The sequence below is a fragment of the Scyliorhinus torazame genome, chromosome 25 (genome assembly GCF_047496885.1).
Source record: "Scyliorhinus torazame isolate Kashiwa2021f chromosome 25, sScyTor2.1, whole genome shotgun sequence".
In the NCBI taxonomy this organism is placed as follows: domain Eukaryota; kingdom Metazoa; phylum Chordata; class Chondrichthyes; order Carcharhiniformes; family Scyliorhinidae; genus Scyliorhinus; species Scyliorhinus torazame.
The window spans coordinates 19,183,167-19,201,964 of NC_092731.1; the positions used below are offsets into that span (position 1 = coordinate 19,183,167).

Sequence of the window (18,798 nt, forward strand, 5' to 3'; positions counted from 1 at the left end):
GGGGGGGGGGAATCAGACAACGTCCACCTCAACGTCCCGCAACTACCAAACTCCCCTTAATTTTTAATATTGGGCACTCTAAATTCTACCCCAAAAAATAAAACACCGACCAAAATGCCCAGAGAGCTGACGCCCCGACATTCTTACAGTGCACAGGCAAATAAACACACAGCGCAAATAAAAATAAACAGCAGGGTTCCGTGCCAGCTTCCACACGACCAAAAGTCACATATGGAATGTCCAGTCAACTCCACACCAGTCTCCAGGCACAAAACCTGCAGTCGTACAATAACTGTCAGGTCGCAGGCAAAACATCACTGTTGTAAATCCCACAGTCCAAGCTGCCGCAGAACAGTCTTCCAAACAGAAACGCTGCGCTCACGACCAGAATGACGTTCCAAAGCGGCGGCGGCAACTCGAGAACGGACTCCCCGGTGGACCGCTCTGCCAGCATCAGGAAACAACAGTAGACAGAGACGGACGAAACGCTACGCGCCCCACACCAGAATGACACCGCATCTGGTACTGCCGGACACATCAGACTCCAGATCACTCCCAGCGGACGCACTTCACAAGCCGGCAGGAAAAAAACAACTCGACCCGGCTCTCGCCTTCCATAACATTAGAGGCGCTAAAAAAACCCCACAGAAACAAACTCGGTACCGTAGTCCACTTTTTAAAAAAAAATTCCCGGGAGGTAGCTCAGCCGAACAAGCAGCACGCCGACAGCTCCAATTCATCCTCGTCGCCAATGTGATAAAGCCAGGGGAGTCCAACGAGCTTCTTAAAAGTCCTTTATTTCAGCAACAGCATCATACATACACAGGGAACAATCACCCCCAGGTGGATGAGTCCTGTGCAGGTTATTACATGTGCGTTCTCAGACATTTGTATCTTATGCCTAATGGAAGAGGTTGGAAGAGGGAATAACCTGGGTGGAACGAACCTTTGATTATGCTGCCCGCTTTCCCAAGGCAGCAGGAGGTGTAGACGGAGTCAATGGATGGGAGACAGGATCACGTCCTGGACTGGGCTGTGTTCACGACTCTCTGAAGTTTCTTGCGGTCCTGGGCCGAGCAGTTGCCATACCAGGCTGTGATGCAGCCCGATAGGATGCTTTCTATGGTGCATCTGTAAAAATTGGTACGAGTCAATGTGTACATGCTGAATTTCCTTAGTTTCCTGAGGAAGTATAGGCGCTGTTAAGGGATTAGACCCCACTTCGAGTCACTGTGATCAGTTCTGGGCACCACACCTGAAAAAGGATATTTTGGCTTTGGAGGGAGCGCAATGTAGGTTTACAAAAATGATACCTAGACTACAGGGGTTGAGTTACGAGGAGAGATTACACAAATTGGACCTGTTTTGGCTAGAATTCAGAAGGTTAAGGGGTGATCTGATCGAAGTCTTCAAGGTATTAACAGGGAAAGGCAGGGTAGATAAAGATAAACTATTTCCACTTATCGGCGATTCTAAAACTAGGGGGCAGAGTCTAAAAATTAGGGCGAAACCGTTCAGGAGAGATGTTCGGAAGAACTTCTTCACTTAAAGGCTGGTAGAGGTTTGGAATTCTGTCCCACACACAGCAGTTGAAACTGGAACAGTTGTTCATTTTAAGTCTGAGATAGATTTTAGTTCAGCAAAGATATGAAGGGGTCGGGGCCAAAGGCAGGTCTATGGAGTTAGGTCACAAATCAGCCTTGATCTCATTGAATGGCGGGGACAGGATCGAGGGGCTGAATCGCCTGCTCCTCTTCCTATGTTGCTGAGCTCCCATTATAGAACCGGAGTGGGCAGAATAAGGCTGGAGGGGCTGAGTGGCCTCCGGCTGTCCCCATTGAATGGAATTTCCCGGCACTGTTGGAATTCCGGGACTGGCTTCTTGGTGGTTTTTGCTCAGGTATTTCAGTGCGAGCTGCCGACTGCTGCTTAACTCTCCCTCATTGGCTTCTGCGCCCCACACCCATTCACCTCAGAACATTAAGTGTAACCTCAGCCTCCCCCAGAGATATCCAAAGGCTGACTTGGCAGAGGCTGCGTTCCAGGTTGATTCATTTTAAGACAAGCCAAGATCGGTTTCGACAGGAAGAGTAACCCGGTTACAGCCTTTGTTCACTGGAAGCAATTTCTCTTTATTCTGTTATGGGCCAGGGTTTAGAGAACCCCAAAGTGTATCATGGAGTTCACCTGACCCACAACTTTTAATAGATTGTGGTATGGGGAGCACACGGCCCACTCTACAGGTGTGGGACAGCAGAAATGGAAAAGTATTTGTCAAAGCAAAACAATGTTTATTCTATGAACTCAAGTTAACCTTTTTAAAACATACAGTGAACATCTTAGCAACCAACAATTCAAATACAACCCCCAAAGAATACAACACTAAGTAATCCTTAATAACTTCCCAAACAACATCCAGAAGACAAAAGAAACACCTTTTAACCGAAGCACATTAGGTTTACATTCACTACTGAGAACATTTATAATTCTGAATTCACCAAATGATCAAGAGATAGTCTTTGCATGGCAGAGAGAACAGCAGGACACCTGCTTGGTCTGGCTTCAGCTCCAACACTGAAAACGTAACCAAAACACACCCTGCAGCAAACAGCCTAAAACGAAAGTAAAAAGCCGACAGACAGCCCAGCTCCACCCACTCTCTGACATCATCTTAAAGGTACATTTCTTAAACACACATTTCTTAAAGGTACATTTCTTAAACACCCATTTCTTAAAGGTAGTCTCACATGACAATTCCGCGAGGGAGAATTCCCCGACCCTTCTTCAAAATAATGCCAAGGAAGGCACTTGAGAAAACAATTTTCAAAAATTCTTTGACGGGACGTGGGTGTCATTGGCAAGTCCGGCATTGATTAGTCACCCTACATGTCCTTGACAAGATGGTGAGCTGCCTTCTTGGACCTCTGCAGTCAATCTGGTGTAGGTACACCCACTGTGCTGTTAGGGAGGGCATACAAGGATTTTGACCCAGTGTCAGTAAAGGAACGGACGATATTTCCAAGTCAAGATGCTGCGCAGCTTGGGAGAGAGCTTGAGGGTGGTGGTGTTTCCAAATGTCTGCTGCCCCTTGTCCTTCTGGCCGATAGGGGTCCCTGGTTTGGACGGTGCTGTCAAATGAATTAGAATCCATAGAATCCCTACAGTGCAAAAGGAGGCCATTTGGCCCATTGAGTCTTCACAGATCCTCTGAAAGAGCGTCCTACCTCGGCCCACTCCCCTATACCCATAACCCCACGCAATGACCATGGCCAATCCACCTAACCTGCACATCTTTGGACTGTGGGAGGAAACCGGAGCCCCCGGGGGAAACCCACGCAGACACAGGGGAGAAAATGCAAACTCCACACCGGCAGTCACCCGTGGCCAGAATCGAACCTGTGTCCCTGGCGCTGTGAGGCAGCAGTGCTAACCGCTGTGCAACCCTGCCGCCATTGAAGACGGTAGATGTTAAACACTGCTGACAATGTGCGTTTGGGGTGGAGGGAGTGAATTTTGAACATAGAACATACAGTGCAGAAGGAGGCCATTTGGCCCATCGAGTCTGCACCGACCCACTTAAGTCCTCACTTCCACCCTATCCCCGTAACCCAATAACCCCTCCTAACCTTTTTGGTCACTAAGGGCAATTTATCATGGCCAATCCACCTAACCTGCACGTCATTGGACTGTGGGAGGAAACCGGAGCACCCGGAGGAAACCCACACAGACACGGGGAGAACGTGCAGACTCCGCACAGACAGTGACCCAGCGGGGAATCGAACCGGGGACCCTGGCGCTGTGAAGCCACAGTGCTATCCACTTGTGCTACCGTGCTGCCCTCTTTGAAGGCGGCAGATGGGGTGTCGATCAAGCGGGGCTGCTTTGTCCAGGGTAGCGTCCAGCTTGTTGAGTGTTTTGGAACCCAGGTTGAAGGTTTAATCCAAAAGGTGGCACCTCTGACAATGCTGCACTCCCTCATGGTGTTTCAGCCTCGGGAGTGGGATTTGAACCCATCACCTGCTGAATAAGAGGCAAGTGTTGCTGCAGCTGACCCCTCGATACGAACAAGGTACCAGGGCCATGCCAACACTGGCAAGAGTTCGCACCTTCAGTGGAGTGACAGGACTGATACAACATGGTCTCCAAGGTTTTGTAGTGAGTAACTAGATTGCCAGAATTAATGGGCCTTTTAATAATACCTCTTGGGAACTCCAGACGTAGACTGATTTCTCAGTGAGGTCTACAACGTCTGTACAGGAAGCGAAGGCTCAGGTGAAAAGACATATTCCGAGAGATAGGTGTTCAGGAAGGGTTGGACGAGAGGAATGAAAATGTTTCTGCTTGAAAGTTGTTCTGGAATCTGGGTTCTCAGAGTTTCTGATGGAGAATTACACATCCAGACAGCCTTGCGCAGAGGGAGGAAATTTCTCTCGTCTGCTACCTTAGCGTTAATCTTACATTAATGTCTCCAGTTATTTGTTTAAACTGATCATGGGTTGAAGATACCGCCTCCAGATCTTCTTTAATGGGCCCTGATCGCGGGCCAGGCCACGTCGGAGGCCCCCCCCCCCCCGAGGTCGGACCCCCCCCCACCCACAGGCCGCCATCACTCCCTTCCATGCCGAGTTCCCGGCGTTTTTACGACGGCCGCTCGGCCCATCCCGGGCCGTGAACCGGCGCCGCGCCAACCAACCACACTGGCACCAATGGCGCCGATTCCCTGCTCTGCAGAGAATCGCGTGCCGGCGTTGGGGCCGCGTGGCGCGATTCGCGCCGGTCGCGGGAACTCTCCGGCCTGGCCCCGGTCTGAGAGAATCCCGCCCCTGATCTCTCTTCCGAACTAAAGCCTCTCCTGTTTTGACGATCAACTCCCCCATAAGACAGGGAAAAAGGTTCCAAAGGTCCACCATGAGGTGGGAGCTACCAAATAAGCGACCATTCACTCCATGGCCGTCACCGGAATTCCCCTGAACTAAAGCCTCTCATGGAACACAGAATTCCTACGGTGCAGAAGGAGGCCATTCGGCCCATCGAGTCTGCACCTGCCCTCTGAAAGACTGCGGGAGGAAATCGAAGCACCCGGAGGAAACCCAGGCAGACACAGGGGTTTGCACATTCTCCCCGTGGGTTTCGCCCCCACAACCCAAACATGTGCAGGTTAGGTGGATTGGCCACGCTAAATTGCCCCTTAATTGAAGAAAAAAAAAGAGTCAACCACATTGCTGCGGGTTTGGAGTCACGTGTAGGCCAGACCAGGTAAGGACGGCAGATTTCCTTCCCTAAAGGACATTATTGAAGCAGATGGGTTTTTACAACAATCGATTCATGGTCATTATTTGACTTTTAATCACATTTTTATTGGAATCAAATCTGCTGTGGTGGGATTCGAACCTGGGTTCCCCGAGCATTACCCCAGACCTCTGGATTAGTAGTCCACTGACAACACCACTACACCATCATCTGATTCCTGTTTATTATTAAAGTCGAGTTCCCAGGAGGTAGGTGACACCTGCACAGTCTATGGCACGTTACCGTGTAGTATGGTGCAGTGCAGTCTTCTCTGAATCGGCGATCACTCGCGAACGAGTATGATTGTCCATCTAAGGAACTCCGTCTTACTGGTCATGGGCTCTGTGGGTCCTTCAATCCTAGAGACGCATCTTCGACCGCACACTTGGCAGGTGTTTCTGGGAGGTGGGATCGGTCTTTGGAATCTAGATCCTTCCTCAGGCTCCTTTCCGGGCCTCCTCCTGCCGCTGGGCCTCCTCGAAGAATTCTGTTCCTTCAATCAGGAGAATCCCCCAAGAAGGTTTCTTCTGAGCAAGGGTGTCCCAGGCATTGACGTGAGGTAAGCCTTCAGGGTGCCTTTGAAGTTCCTCCTTTGTCCCCCTCTTGTTCGGGCCTTTCTTGAGCTGGGTGGGGGGGAACAAAATTCTAATAACATTGCCAGAGCTTGTACTTGATTCCTTATTCAGTCAACAACAACAACTTGTATTTATATAGTGCCTCTAATGTAATAAAATATATTAGTAGAAAGCACGGCTGCCAACGATGCAGGGATTAAAGTCGAGGGATGCGCAAGAGGCGAGAATTCGAGGAGGGCAGAGATTTGGGAGGGTTGCGGGGCTGGAGGAGATTCCAGAGGGTAGGGAGGGAGCGAGGCCACGGAGGGATTTGACAACAAGGATGAGAATTTTTAAATGGAGGCTTTGTTGAACTGGGAGCTAATGTCGTTCAGCGAGCACGGTGAGGGCGAACGGGACCTGGCGCGAGTTAGGGGAGGAGCAGCAGAGCTTTGGATGGCCCCAAGTTCGCGGAGGCTGGAATGTGGGATATCAGCCAGGCGTGTGGGGGAATGGCCTGGGGGGGGGGGGGGGGGGGGGGTTCGTCACCGACAGGCCCAGATGATCCGGCCAGCGGAAACGGATGGAAAATCCCGCCCATGGACTCAGCGATGTGAGGTTGAACGTGAGCGAAGGTTGTTGCTCCTCCCTGGCCTAGCGGAACCCAGGCCTAAACCAAGGCCCTCCTCCCAACCCCCACCAGCCAACCACTGCCGTTGCCGAGACCCGATGACTCTACAGCGAAGAGGGTTGGGACCCCACATTCGCTCAGCCTGTGTAGCTCCGTCCCAGTCACAAAATTGAACTCTGAAAGGGTTAACGTGCTTATTTTCTCCTCCCCCCCCCCCCCCCACCCCTCTCTCTTCATGTAAGATGTGATTCATTTTGTCTGGTGGTGATGGTTTTGGCTGAGAGTATGCTTGACGTGATGCCAAAAGGAGCAGATTTTTCCAGTGTTGCTTCCCAGTGTCCCGGAGCCTCTGATATCCGTATCTCTGGGTAAACAGATCACACTGAAAGAGGATAATGAGCGCCTGGAGCTTCCGCAGCTTGTGTTCGCTCATTAAGTGGCGCGTACCAGTCTGCCGAGGGAGCCAAAGAGTGCGGCGGCTTAACAAAGCGTCCGTCAGGGTACAAACTCTCTCCCCTCCGACCTGACAGTCGTCTCCGCAGTGTGTAAGCACGTCTGGTTGACAGCTCCCTCCCATGTCTCCTCTATCTGCGAATCTGTTAACCTGTTGATTGCACAGTCAGATTGAAGAATCGTTCGTTTGCCCAGAGCCTTAACCCATCCCCAAGCTTCCCCAGTGCATACGCGAGCTTCACAAGATCATCGGAAATAGGAGCAGAGATGGCCATTCAGCCCATCGAACCTGTGATTCAATAAAGTCATGGCTGATCTGACTGTGACCTTCTCACCACATTCCTGCCTTACATCCGCCATATCCCTGACTTGTTGCTCCCTTGTTTATCAAAAATCTGTTGAAGGGCAGCCTGGTAGCACAGTGGGTTAGCCCTGCCGCCTCACAGCGCCGAGGACCCGGGTTCGGTCCCGCCTCTGGGTCACTGTCCGTGTGGAGTTTGCACATTCTCCCCGTGTTTTGGTGGTTTCACCCCCACAACCCAAAGATGTGCAGGGTAGGTGGATTGGCCGCGCTAAATTGCCCCTTAATTGGAATTTATAATAATAATAATCGCTTATTGTCACGAGTCGGCTTCAATGAAGTTACTGTGAAAAGCCCCTAGTTTGTTTTTAAATATTAAAAACAGAGATAGGAGCAGAAGTGGGCCATTCGGCCCATCGAGTCTGCTCCATTCAATGAGATCATCACTGATCTGATGTGATAATCCTCAACTCCACATTCCTGCCTTAGCCCCATAACCCTCGATTCCCTCACTGGTTAAAAATCTGTCTGCCTCACACTTTTTAAAATATAAATTTAGAGTACCCAATTCATTTTTTCCAATTACGGGGCAGTTTAGCGCGGCCAATCCACTTACCCTGCACATCTTTGGGTTGTGGGGGCGAAACCCACGCAGACACGGGGAGAATGTGCAAACTCCACACGGACAGTGACCCAGAGCCGGGATCGAACCTGGGACCTCAGCGCCGTGAGGCCGCAGGGATAACCCACTGCACCACCGTGCTGCCCATCCCTCTCACAGTTGAACGACCCAGCCTCTACAGCTCTCTGCGGTAAAGAATTCCACAGATTCAGGGGCAGCACGGTGACGCAGTGGTTCGCCCTGCAGTCTCACGGCGCTGAGGTCCCAGGTTCGATCCCGGGTCTGGGTCACTGTCCGTGTGGAGTTTGCACATTCTCCCCGTGTTTGCGTGGGTTTCGCCCCCACAACCCAAAGATGAGCAGGGTAGGTGGATTGGCCACGCTAAATTGCCCCTTAATTGGAAAAAATGAATTGGGTACTCTAAATTTATAACAAAAAAGAATTCCACAGATTCACTCCCCTCTGAGAGAAGAAATTCCTCCTCATCTCGGTCTGAAATGGGTGACCCCTCACTCTGAGATTCTTCCCTCTGGTCCCAGACTCTTCCACATGGGAAAACAACTGTTACAACTCCCTCAGGGCCCAATCACTATGTCGTATCCAATTTCCCTCCAACACCATGGAATATGAACTCTCCCGGTAATTGAGGGGGCGGAGACTCTCCCCGACTGGGAGGAGCTTCACGGTATCAAAACCTCGTCCTGGGTGCAGGTCGGGGAGGGTGTCCCTTCGGGGTGACGAGTTGTAGTTCTTGTGGTCATTGTGTATAGTGTAAATAAACCTTGTTCTTATCCTGCCTAACGTCCGTTCCCTGAAGTCTCTTCTTTGGCCACTAAACATCCTCTCGGCATCGACCCTGTCAAACCCCCTGAGAATCCGATATGTCTCAATAAGGTCGCCTCTCATTCGTCTAAACTCCAATGAGGACAGGCCCAACCTACTCAACCTCTCCTCATAAGAAACTCCCTCCCTCCCCGGGGTCAACCTCGTGAACCTTCTCTGGACTGCCTCCAGTACCAATCTATCTTTCCTTCGATAAGGGACCAAAACTGTTCACAGTATTCTATCTGCGTTATATTTAATGACCTACAGCCTCCACTGCTCCCTGGGTAGGAGAATCCCAAACACTAAAGACCCTCAGAGAGAAGAAATTCCTCCTTATCTCCACTTTAATTGGGAGACCCCCAGATTTTTAAACAGCGCCCCTTAGATCTAGGTTTCGCCCACGAGAGGAAACATCCCCTCAGGATCCACCCTGCCTGTGGTGAATGTATTCACCAGGAGATGTGGTGCCTGTGTAACGTTTAACCTTTAAGGATTGAGCTGGAACCCTGGTGGGCTCCGCCTCTGGCTCCGCCTCTGGCTCCCCCCCCCGGGACGGTATATAGTCCCGCGCCCAGTGGGTGGCACCCATTTGTACAGAGGTCACTGACAGGCTAGTTCTTTGTGTAATAAAGCCTTTGTTCACTTGTTCATATGGTCCCGCTGTGAATTGATGGTATATCACTGCCAATTCGTCTTGGAACAGCAAGATCCCCAAAACACCAATTGGCTTTGTTGGGCACCTCCATTGCAACGGTGACTAAGGCTGGGATTTTCCAGCACCCTCCATTGCTCTACTTCCAATTGTCCTTTGGGATTCATAGAATCATAGAATCATGGAATTTACAGTGCTGAAGGAGGCCATTCGGCCCATCGAGTCTGCACCAGCTCTTGGAAAGAGCACCCTACCCAAGCCCACACCACCACCCTATCCCCGTAACCCAACATAACCTTTTTGGACACTAAGGGCAATTTATCACGGCCAATCCACCTAATCTGTACATCTTTGAGCTGCGGGAGGAAACCGGAGCACCCGGAGGAAACCCACGCCGACACGGGGGAGAACATGCAGACTCCGCTCAGACAGTCACCCAAGCCGGGAATCAAACCTGGGACCCTGGAGCTGTGAATCCACTGTGCTAACCACTGTGCTACCGTGCTGCCCTTGGGACAGACACAACCTCAACGACACCATGGGAGCATTGGTATCGCTCCTTTTGCATGGGTTTCCTCCGGGTGCTCCGGTTTCCTTCCACAGTCCAAAGATGTGCAGGTTAGGTGGATTGGTCATGCTAAATTGCCCTTAGTGTCCAAAATTGCCCTTAGTGTCCAAAATTGCCCTTAGTGTTGGGTGTGGTTACTGGGTTATGGGGATAGATTGGGGGTGTGGGCTTGGTAGGATGCTCTTATCAAGAGCTGGTGCAGACTCGATGGGTCGAATGGCCTCCTTCTGCACTGTAAATTCTATGATTTTAATCTGGTAAAAAAAAGAGCGTTATCAAACAACATTTGATATCCGAGTCACATGAGGTGAAATTGAGGTGGGTGACAAAAAAGTTTGGTCAAAGCTTTAAGGAGAGGCCTAGGGGGAAGGATCCCAGAGTCTGGGGCCCAGGCAACTCAAGGCCTATCTGCCAATGGCGGAGCGATGAAAATCGGGGATGAGCAAGAGGCCACCTTTGGAGGAGCGGGGAGAACTCGGAAGGCTGGAGAGGGTTATCAAAATGGCGCGGGGTGAGGCTACGGAAGGATTTGAGCACAAGGCTGGGAATTTCCGAATCGTAGCATTGTCAAACTGGGTGCCGGTGTAGGTCAGCGGGCACATGGGTGGCGGCCAAAAAGGATGATGTTAAGTTAGGGTAGGGGCAGCAGGGATTTGGATGAGCTGCAGTTTATGGAAAGTGCAAGGTTATCAATTTCACCTCACAACCCGCCCCTTTCAACAGGGCAGCGTTCCCTCAATGTTGCACTGTGTGGTCAGATTATAAACTATCTAGTATTCTAAGAAATCGTTATGGCCAATGGAAGGAAGACCATCTCAGGCAAACACAATGCCTTCCTCACTGGACTCACGCGCAGTCCCTGCAGAGGTTCTGAGAGACAGTTTTCGTACAGACGGGAGGCCATTCAGTCCATTGTTTCCCTGCCGTTTCTCTTAAAAGAGCCTTGTCCTACTCCCCTGCCAATTCCCTGTAGCCCAATGAATCATTTCCCCTCAGACAATGGTCCAATTCTTTTTTGAAGGCCTTGTTTGACTCTGCCTCCAAGCCCTCTCGGGCAGCACATCCCAAATCCTAACCATTCTCACACACATATATACGAACGTACAAACAAGGAACAGGAGGAGGCCATTCGTTCCCTTGAGGCTGTTCCGGCATTTACTGAGATCATGGCTGATCTGAGAGTAACCTCAAATCAGCATCCTGCCTACCCCCTGATAACCTGTCACCCCCCTCAAGAATCTACCCTCCTCTGCCTCAAAAATATTCAAAGTCTCTGCTCCCACCGCCTCTTGAGGAAGCGCGTTCCGGAGACTCACCGCCCACTGAGAAAAAAAAATGCTCCCCAACTCCATTTAAAATGGACGACCCTCTTATTTTTAAACAGTGACCCCGAGTTCTAGATTCTCCCACAAGAGGAAACATCCTCTCCACACCCACCCTGTCGATACCCCCTCAAGATCTTATATGTTTCAATCAAGTCACCTCTCACTCCTCTAAACTCCAGCGGATACAAGCCCCGCCTCTCCAACCTTTCCTCCCATTCCTGGTATGAGTCTGGTAAACCTTCTCTGAATGGCTTCTCACGCATTAACATCTTTGTTAAATAAGGAGACCGGTACTGTACACGGTAATCCAGATTGTGTCTCACAACTGAGGAATAACTTCCCTACTTTTGTGGAACCATAGAATTCCTACAGTGCAGAGCAGGCCATTCAGCCCATCGAGTCTACACCGACCCTCTGAAAGGCTATCCAGTTTAGGCCCACTCCCCCCGCCCTATCCCCGTAACCCCACCTAAACTGCACACTCCGGGGCAATTAAAATATATATATATATATAGAATACCCAATTCATTTAGCGTACCCAATTCATTTTTCCCAATTAAGGGGCAATTTAGCGTGTCCAATCCACCTATCCTGCACATCTTTGGGTTGTGGGGGTGAAACCCACGCAGACACGGGGAGAATGTGCAAACTCCACACGGACAGTGACCCAGAGCCGGGATCGAACCTGGGACCTTGGCACCGTGAGGCTGCAGGGGCTAACCCACTGCGCCACCGTGCTGCCCTCGGGGCAATTTTTAAACGTGGCCAATCCACCTAACCTGCACATCTTTTGGACTGTGGGAGGAAACCGGAGCACCCGGAGGAAACCCACGCAGACATGGGGAGAACGTGCAAACTCCACACAGACAGTCACCTGAGGCCGGAATCGAACCCGGGTCCCTGACGCTGTGAGGCAGCCGTGCTAACCACTGTGCCACCGTGCCGGCCTTATTCAATTCCCCTGGCAATAAATGATAAAGTTCTATTAACTTTCCTAATTACAGGGCAGCACGGTGCCGCAGTGGTTAGCACTGCTGTCTCACGGGGCCAAGGTCCCAGGTTCGATCCCGGCTCTGGGTCACTGTCCGTGTGGAGTTTGCACATTCTCCCCGTGTTTGCGTGGATTTCGTCCCCACAACCCAAAGATGTGCAGGGTAGGTGGATTGGCCACGCTAAATTGCCCCTTAATTGGAAAAAAATGAATTGGGTACTCTAAATTTATAAAATAAAACAACAACTTTCCTGATTACGTGCCGCGCCTGCACACTTGCCTTTTGTGATTCAGGCACTAAAAGATTTTCCACATGTTGCTTTTTGCCGATCACCTTAAATCTGCGTGCTCCGGTTTTCCAGATCCTTCAGTTACCGGGGACAGTTTCTGCTGATCTGCTCAGTTCCGACCCTTCATGATTTCGAACACCTCTATCAAATCTCCTCATAGATAGTCCAAATAGATAGTGAGAAACATTATAAGATACAGATGGGCCATGATCTCGTTGAACTAGGGGGGGACAGTTTAAAAATAAGGGGGTCCCCCACTTAAGAGATGTGGTGAGATATTTTCCCAGAGGGTCATGGCCCCTTGGAACTTTCTTCCCCAGAGAACGGTAGAGGCAGGGTCATTGACTAATTTTAAGGCAGAGGTAGAGAGGTTCTTGGCCTTCAAAGGGAGTCAAAGGTCATCAGGGGTAGGTAGGAACGTGGAGTTCAAGACACACCTAATCGGCCATGACCTTGTTGAATGGCAGAGCAGGTTCGAAGGGCCGAATGGCCTACCCCTGCTCCGAACGTGTATGTAATCTTCCATTGTCTTGCCAACTAACTGGGCAACTAAACCTGCAAACTTCCCCGGCGGGGGAGGGCTGCCAACTCTCCAGGCGAGCCCGGGAATTAAAGGTTAAACTGCTGCGACTGGCTTGGGAGAGAGAGAGCTTGGGAGGAGCGTTTAAAAATAAATTGTTTTCTGAATTTCTTTTGAGTATGATCTCCATTGTGAGGAACATTGACAGAGAGCTGGCAGAGAGAGGCAGGCAGTCAAGTGCCATCCGGGTGTGTGGCAAAAAAAGCCAACGCACGTGCCAATAGAATGTGGGTTTGGCGGCGCCCCCGGCGATGAGCGCGCCAGCCCACCAATGGCTGGGGTTGTGGTGAGGTGGGTGGTCATGTGATGAAACCTCCTGGAATGTCCAGCCGGAGTTGGCAACCCGAGGTTTGGCGGAAGTCCCAATCTCTAAACTTGGCGCGTTCGACACTGACTCTGGCTCAGTGGGTCGGGCTCTCTTTCTCCTTTGAACCCAGAAGGGTTTTGGGCCCTGGTCCCACGGCAGAAGGTGATTGCCTGGCAAGTGATCACATCGTCCTTTGGAAAAGTAAGGTAAAGTCGTCCATGGTCCCAGGTGATGAAAGGCTGCTTTCCCCTTTGAGGGGTGTAGAGCTGACTGGTGGTGGTTTAACCTTTTTAAAAATAAATTTAGAGTACCCAATTCATTTTTCCAATTAAGGGGCAATTTAGCACGGCCTACCCTGCACATCTTTGGGTTGTGGGGGCGAAACCCACACAAACACTGGGAGAATGTGCAAACTCCACACGGACAGTGACCCGGGGCCGGGATCGAACCTGGGACCTCGGCGCCGCGAGGCAGCAGCGCTAACCCACTGCGCCGCCGCGCTGCCCTGGTCACCACGCCTCGGGGGAGGCTGAGAAGGCCGGGCCTTCATGGATGACCTCAGCCGGTACGGGAATCGAACCCGCACTGTGGGCCAGTTTCCGCATCACGAACCGGCTGTCCCGCATGCAGGAGCTTGCTGTCCGCAAATTGGTTGCCATATCCCCTGCCTCAGTAGTCGCCCCTCGGAAGGAAGTTGTCGGCTGTATCTGAACTCATAGGTCTTACTTTAACTTTGAATTGACCTCGGGAGAGGGTGGGGTCGTTAGCCCAGTGAGATCCCTTTCCAGATTTCAAAACGGCAAAGCGTGGAGAAATAATTTTTAAACGGTTCTGGCTCCGATTTTGGGATTGTGCTTACCAGTACCTGACAGGAGCTATCATCACACAACTTGTCAACACCCTATCCTTTTGCTGAGGTATTAATTATAATCGTTCCATGTGTTTTTGAACGAAATAAAGTGCAGTTGCCAAAGCCAAATGATAGGTGTCCCGAGGCAATGGGATTAGCATAATGATGTTAATGAGACTCAGCGATCTCCTAGATTGCTGCAGCGACACTGTCTGCGCTCCCCTTGGTGCCTGTATCTGAGTCAGTGTGTCTCTCCCTTTCTCTCTGGAAGGCGTGCGCCGGGGTTGAGCTACCATGGCGTCAATCCCTCCCTTGGTATCCCGTGGTTACCCTTCACGGGTGAACCTGGATAGTGAACCTGGGCAGAATCCATCGGAGGCCGGCCCTGATCCCATCCCCCCACCCCCGCACTCTGAGCGCATGAGCATCGAGATGATGGAAAGGAGGACCTTGCATTTGCATAGCGCCGTTCATGAGGCCAGGCACGGCCCAAAGCACGTTGCAGCCAACAAAGATGTGGGTGATATGCCTGCAGACAATATTGTATATAGTTGGTCGTGCGACCTCCAACCAGCAGAGGGCGGTACAGATCTACCGGTACAGATCTACCATGCGCTCTTGTGACATCGGTCATGTGACATCGGAGTCTCTGGAGAAGGTTGTAAGGCGTACATGAGGACAGTCGCACATAAGGGTGTTTCCAGGAGAGTTTAATGTAACTCTATGATAACTTGGTCTGTATTGATTCTGATCGATGCCTTACCACATGCACATCAATAAAACGTCGTTCGAGTTCAGCCACCAGCAGTTCTGTAGATTCATTGCAAGTCAAGATCACAGAACACAAAAATAGGTCACTGTGGCGACGCTGGTCCGAGTCGAGAAGGAGAAACTGCCCCCTTTGCTGGAGGGGCCGAGAACCAGAGGGCAAGAGGACCGGCAACGGCTTGAGGGAAAACCGTTTTACGCAGCGTGCGGTTAGGATCTGGGTTGCACTGTCTGAGAGTGTGGTGGAGGCAGACTCCATCGCGATTTTCAAAGGGGAATTGGACCATTACCGGAGGGGACGAAGATTCCGGGGCCGAAGAGTGGGACGAGCCGGGTTTCTCTTACCGAGAGCTAGCACAAACACAGCAGGCCGAATGGCCTCCGCCTGTGCCACAACCGTTACTTGCTCCTGGGAAATGTAGCGGTGAATTTGCTCGTGGCGAGCTCCCAAGTAGAGCAATGAGATTAATGGGCAGGAACCCCCTGTTTTCTTAGCAATTTGCAGTTTATGGACAAATTGGGCACAGTTGCCGAGGACAACCTCCGTGAACTTCTTCAAAGCTTTTTTCCCTAAATTTAGAATACCCTGTTAGCTTCTGGCTGCTGTTGAATAAAGAGTCAAGAGTTCTGCTCCTTTCCCAAGACACGTTTGAACATACCCAATTCTTTTTTTTCCCCAATTAAGGGGCAATTTAGCGTGGCCAATCCACCTACCCTGCGCATCTTTGGGTTGTGGGGGCGAGACCCACGCAGACACGGGGAGAATGTGCGAACTCCACACGGACAGTGACCCAGAGCCGGGATCGAACTCGGGACCTCGGCGCCGTGAGGCAGCGGCGCTAACCCACTGCGCCCACCGTGCCGCCGATGGGGGTCTTGGTTTAACGTCTCGCCTGAGGGACAGCACCTCCGGCAGTGCAGCACTCCCTCAGCACTGCACGTGGGGCGCCAGTCTGCATTCGGTGCTCAGGTCTCTGGGGTGGGACAAGCGCCCTTTACTCCTGCTTGGGCCCTGACAGCGAGAGGCGGCTGGCTATTCGAGTGTGGGGGGCGGCACGGGCAAGCCCAATTCTGTCCTCCCGTTGTGTCCAAAGCACTGACAAGTGAGTGTTTCTTCCAAGGGCAGTGATGCCAATTAACGGGGGCCGAGGTGAGACCCCCCCCCCCCACAGAGGCAGTAAAATAACTTAGCTGACTGAGGCAGAAGGGGAGCTATTCGATCCACTGCTGGGCCGGTGTTTTTCAATGACTGTCTCTGCTTTTAAGGCCTTCAGAGGTTACTTGGGCTTGTCACTCATGGTTACAGTGTGTGTGTGTGGGCAGATGGGATGGAATCTCAAGTCCTGTACTCAAATGCAGAACATCAAGTTTACTAAAGTACTGACCTTGTCCCTGTCTCCAGCCTTTGTCCTGTGAGTTCCTGCATTGCATCCAGACCATACCTCCTGTTCTGAGGCAGAAAAAAGGACACATTTACGTAACAACATCTCGATCATTGTACAAAGTTACCCCGAGGTGCTTAACAGAGTTGGAAAAGCTACTGCATACTTGATTTTTTTAAAAAAGTACAAACATTGGTTGTCTGCCTTGCCGGCAAGGGCGGCATTCATCGGCAGGCCCCCGCTCGGCCTGGGGGAAAATGTGGGGTCAAATGCCACCACGGCAACTGGTGGAATTTAAATTCAGTGAATAAAATCTGGAATTAATAAGTTTGATTGTGGTTAAAAACCCATCTGGTTCACTAATGCCCCCCTTTAGGGAAGGAAATCTGCCGTCCTTACCCGGTCTGGCCTACACGTGACTCCAGGCCCCGCGGCAATGGGGTTGCCGACTCGTAACTGCCCTCTGAAACGGCCGAGCGAGACGCACAGTTCAAGGGTGATTAGGGATGGGGCAACAGTTGCTGGGCCCGGCCCAGCGACACCCACATCCCCAGGAAAGAAAGAAAAAAGTAAATGTTTGTCTTTCTTTTAGTGGCAATGCAGACTTGGGTCCGCCAGCTATTCACGCACGCCTGCTGTGTGTCTGAACATCTCCATCACTCCCACATCCATCACTCGTCAACGTAATTTCTAAATAAATTGGTAACTTAATTAGAATTGCTGGCAGCTACAGCTTAATAACGATCCTTCCTTTCGATCTGATGTTATGAGGTGATGAATGCTACTGTCGAGTCAAAGAACAAGAAAGGCTGGCATTTATATGGCGCCTTTCAGTGCCGCTGGACATCCCAAAGCACGTTATGGTCGGCAAAGTACTTTTTGGTCTTGTGGCTGCTGTTCTATGTCGGAAGCGTGGCCGCTAAGCCTTGCTTCTTTGTTCACTGCAGAATGTTCCGGAAGGAGGGGGAACTCTGGCCGATTTTTGCCTTTTTCTCACTTTCGGGTTGTAAAAAGAACAACTTTCATTCGCATAGCGCCCTGAACGTAGTCAATCGTCCCAAGGCGCTTGACAGGAGCGTTAACAATCTTGACATATTATTCGGAATCGGAGAGGGACAACAAACACTGGAGGCAGTCCGGAGCAGTTTCACTCGGTCGATCCCGGGTAGGGAGGGATTTTCTTATGAGGAGAGGTTGGGTAGGTTGGGCCTGTGCTCATAGGAGTTTAGAGTAGACGTATCGGATTCTCGGGGGGTTTGACAGGGTCGATGCTGAGAGGTTGTTTCCCCTTGTGGGAGAGTCTAGGACCAGAGGGCAGAATCTCAGAGTGAGGGGGTCGCCCCATTTCAGACAGAGATGAGGAGGAATTTCTTCTCTCAGAGGGGAGTGAATCTGTGGAATTCTTATTGCAGAGAGCTGTGGAGGCTGGGTCGCTAAGTGTGTTCAAGGCTGAGACAGATTCTTAATCAGTGAGGGGTCAAGAATTATGGGGACAATGAGGCAAAGTGGAGTTGAGGATTGTCACATCAGATCGGTCATGATCTAATTCAATGGAGCAGACTCGACGGACCGAATGGCCCACTTCTGCTCCTGCGTCTTATGGCCTTATTAGTGAACTCTAGCTAAAACTGTACAAGGCATTGGTTAGGCCTCGCCTTGAACACAGGCCTGGCCAGCAAATCTCACATCTTGAGACAAACAGCGAGCAAAAAAAAAATCTAGACGCGGGTAGGATTGAAGGAACGTGTGAAAGGAGGAGAGAGGGAGAAGCAGAGGGGTTCGAAGAGGGAGTGGCAACGCCTGGGGCCTAGGTCAGCTGAAGGTGCAGCCACCAATGGTGGGGCGATTAAAACCGGGTAGGGCCCCAACTGGTGTCCGACGTGAGATCAACCAATTCGGCCAGGATGGGGGCGCTACATTTGAGTGATTGCTGCTCTATTTCTGCTCAGGACCACATCTGGATGGCAAACTGCTCCAATAAGGGAGCTTCATCAGAATTGACACAACGAGGAGCCTTTCAAGTGGTGTAGAGCTACTTCACGGTGTCAGGTACAGAGATGAGTTATGGGGAACAGAGTAATTATCGAGTTCACGGTGTACTTTTAATTCCCTGGCTGCCAATTTTAATTTCTTTTGCAGTCAGGCCTTGCTTTCCAACGTGCGTCAAAGCCTATCGCCCTTGGGCTGTGGCTGTTTGGACCTGTGCTGTACAGTCAGCCCTGCCCCAGAACAGGCTGCTTCGCTGTCTGTACACACTGACTCCCAGCTGCCTTCACTCACCCAAGCCACAACCTGCATTTAAATAGCGCCTTCAACATCCCAACGTGCCTCTCAGGCCCGCTCCCGGGGAAAAATTAAGCAGATAATGGATTAGATAACCAAAAACATGGCCACATTGGTAAGCTTTATG

At 51.1% G+C, this 18,798-nt stretch overlaps 1 long non-coding RNA gene across 1 annotated transcript in view; it reads right to left on the reverse strand.

The window, feature by feature from the left end:
* Positions 1-676: 676 nt before the first annotated feature.
* Positions 677-18,798, reverse strand: part of LOC140402523 (uncharacterized) — a 29,989-nt gene continuing 11,867 nt past the window's right edge. The window contains exons 2-3 of the long non-coding RNA XR_011938158.1: positions 16,392-16,456; positions 677-1,131 (exon numbers count right to left, since the gene is read on the reverse strand). This is a non-coding gene — a long non-coding RNA (uncharacterized lncRNA). The remainder of the gene's footprint in view (positions 1,132-16,391; positions 16,457-18,798) is intronic.